Source organism: Octopus bimaculoides, chromosome 5 (genome assembly GCF_001194135.2).
Source record: "Octopus bimaculoides isolate UCB-OBI-ISO-001 chromosome 5, ASM119413v2, whole genome shotgun sequence".
Classification (NCBI taxonomy): Eukaryota; Metazoa; Mollusca; class Cephalopoda; order Octopoda; family Octopodidae; genus Octopus; species Octopus bimaculoides.
In genome coordinates this window covers 39,880,344-39,884,078 of record NC_068985.1, presented here as the reverse complement: position 1 = coordinate 39,884,078, position 3,735 = coordinate 39,880,344, and positions in this window count along the sequence as shown.

The following is a 3,735-nucleotide window of genomic DNA, read 5'->3' as shown; positions in this document are numbered from 1 at the left end:
ACGCACAGCGTAATTTATTATATAAACAATATATGCGTATAAATTACGATTAAACCGGATGAAATATGTCACAGGGAATAACATTTTTATGACCGCCCAGCAGTAACTCTATTCAGCTGAATAGACGTCAGTGATTGGTTGAAATTACAGAAATACGACAACTTTAACATGGAATAACTTGCGATGTACGTTTTTTTGTTAAGAAGACTAAGAGTAAAAGATGTTTTATATGACACATTCTACCAGTGTCCCAAGTTTCAAAGTGTTTCGTTAGTGTTTCGTTAAGAAAATACTGGCGCCCCCGTTTTAAAATAGATCTAAATTTTTTTTTAACTACACACTTTGAATCTTAGGATACTTATCTCAACGTTTTTGACAAAAAAATAAAAATAATAATGCAAGTTTATATTATTTTATAAGGGAATCCCAATATTTGGAATATGGATACTTGCTGTCTTTCATTCTTTCAATTTTTCTTTAACTTTAGCTGCTTCATCATTCAGTGAAGAATATTGCTTTAACCACAGGATAGCTCTGATTGTAATGGATTTGTGAGAAAAGGCGTTCCAGCTATGACCAGTTAGTCTTATCTTTTTCTAGAAGTAATACATTCCTAACCGAACGTTTTAAAATAATATAAACTTGCATTTTCTTTTTTTTCTTGAAGACGAAAATTTCATTTTTCTTTTGTCAGGAAGATTTGGTAGCTCTTTCTAACAACTCGAGCGACCAGGTAAAGCCTCTCGTTGCCTCGTCTCGTTCCCTTCTTCACTTGTTTAGTCCCAGGTTGGATCTGATTGAATAGATATGATCAAAGACGTCCCAACTGTGACCATTCCGTCTTTCTACCCAGACATAATCGACTCTACGTGTATATCACAGGATAGAGGTTTTTCTATTCTGTATATAAAAAAAATTTGGCTATTTTTTCTAGCAGGTCATGCAATCACATACACGCTCCGTCGTTGGTCTGTCTCAGTAATATTTTTGTTGTTATTTAGCGGCGTCAAATAAACTCTGATACAGCAAACCTATGTTGCTATAAAAACATCTCTGGTTATTAAAGAAGGGTTTTGTTAGGGGAGTGGATCCAGAAGTTGTTCGCAAACAACAGCAGTAATTTCCTCAGCTGAATACACGTCATTGATTGGTTAAAATTACCCTAATACGACAACTTTAACATGAAATAACTTCACCATCATCATCGTCGTCGTTTAACGTCTGCTTTCCATGGCGGCATGGGTTGGACAGTTTGACTGAGGACTGGCGAGCCAGAAGGCTGCACCAGGCTCCAATCTGATCTGGCAAAGTTTCTACAGCTGGATGCCCTTCCTAACGCCAACCACTCCGAGAGTGTAGTGGGTGCTTTTATGTGCCACCGGCACGAGGGCCAGTCAGGTGATTCTGGCAACGACCATACTCAAAAGGTTGTAGTGACGTCATATTGGCGCCAAAAAGCATAGGCACCATTACTGAATCCTTAACCACGCATGCGTGGGTTTCAACATCGAAGCGTTCCCGCTATTAGACTGTCTCTTACCAAGCCTGACAGCGACCAAGCAAGACGTCTAAGCAAGCTCTCCCATTTGAGTGTGGTTGAACCAAGTTGTCTCTATAACGACACCAGCTCGAATAACCGTACATCTACATTTCAGGCTACTCTAAAACCGGACAATTAGAAGCTGTTTTATTTTCCACCGTACAATAAATATTTGTTGTTGTTAATCAGTTTGGAGTTTCTGCGTTCAGTTTTCTTCCAATTTAATGTAGGAAAGTTAGGTGTATATCTAAAGATATATAACCCACTCTCCTAAAAGGTGTTTTTTACGTGCTACCTGCACGGGAGCCAGTCCGGCAGCACTGGCAACGACCATGCTCGAATGTTGTTTTTCACGTGCCACCGGCACATGTGGGTTACATTCTTTGCCTGGGAATGTTTTGCATTTATAAGCAGCCGTCTTTCCCTTTTTCTGGCGAGGATGTAGTCAATTTGATTAGTGTGTCTAGCAGATCTGTAGGTGACTTGCAGGTTTCCTGAAGTTAGTATTGCAAACCATAAGATCATTTGCATCGCAGAACTCCAGCAGCCTGATTCCCTCCTCATTGCGGGAACCAAAACCATAGCCTCCATGTACACAATGAAAGCCCCCTGTATGTTGTCCAACATGTCCATTGAAATCACCAGCCACAAAGCAAAGGTCCCTGTCATTCGTCAACGAGGTAGTCTGCAAGAGGGTGTCATAAAATCGGTCTTTCTGTCCATCAGGTAGCCTCGGCTGAGGGGGATAGGCCGAGATAATGGTTATTAACTCATGATGTAGTACGAATCTAATCTTAAGTATTCTATCGCATACCCTGATTACCTCAATTACTTTATCAACCCATTTCTCCGCAAGAAGTATACCCACACCCCCGACCCTGTTAGTGTTCCCTGCCCAGAAAATCTTGTACCTGTGTTCTTTGCCTGTGAGGAACCTAGCGGAACCTCCTCTCCACTTTCGTCGATGCAGCACAAATCTATACGTCTCCGTTCAAGCATCTCAACAATCTCACCAGACCTACCTTTCAGTGTGCCCACGTTGAGTGTGCCAACCCTGAGGGTGTGGGAAGTGTGGGCTCGTGAGACCCTGGGATGAGGGATAGCAGCGTCATGTACCTGAAAAGAAAGCTCGCATCTGGCAGAATTCATAAACAAACAATAGCCTTCAAGCTGCATACACTGCACCATAATTTTTATGCGCCATATGATCACTACCTTACATAGGAGATAAACTCTAAGTAAGAGCGGGGATGACGTTAAGCCTTTAGAAGTGTTCATGGGAGACAACCAAAGGATGACAGAGGATAGCGACTTTTCGGTACAGGTGGTAGTGGGGCGGGTGTACCACGATATAGCAACATTAGAGAAGAGCATCTTCTGGATTCGTATTCTTTCGGTGGAGTTATTAAAATGAAGTAGCAGAATCCGAGTGCGTGCGCTACTTTTTATAGGGTGGGGTGATGGAGGAAGGGGAAGTGTTGGTGAAGCAAGTGGTTATCGAAACCGAGAGTGAGACAGAGGCGGGTGGCAGAGTTAGGCTGGTCAAGGATAGAACACGAGAGAGAAAAATATTCTTTTGGGATTTTGGATAACATAATTTAATGAAACAGCAAATGCTTACAATAGTGAAATAGAATTGAAAAATCTTAGAATTTTCGGTCAGCCAATCTGTGACAAAATTAGCGAAATAAGTGACGATGTGACATACTTGAATTAATGAATAGGTGACGAATAGTAAATGCGCGTGAAGGAACTTAAGTTTGTTTTAAGACAACAGCGAGGAAGACGAAACTATGTTTATATGGTAATGAAATAGATGGAATAGTGAAAAGAACTTCACAGAAATAGAGGTTTATATGTACGAACTAAAATACAAAATTTTGCCAAAAACGTTAAGAGTAAACCCTGTTCTATGTGACACATTCTACCAGTATCCAAAGTTTCAAAGTGTTTAGTTAAAAAAAATTAAATAAAAATTCTGCCAGTCAGATTGAAAAGATCCCCATATTCTTAATCTCCGTATTTTCCTACGTAGACTGATGGGAAAAAAAAAATTCATAAAAAAGTTTTTAAAAAAAGTTAAAGAACCAAAAACAACCTACTTTAATTTCACATGAATTACTTTGTCATATTACTAAGGGAAATTACTCTGAAAGAAATCTTTGCAGAAAGGTGAGTAGATTGATTACATTATT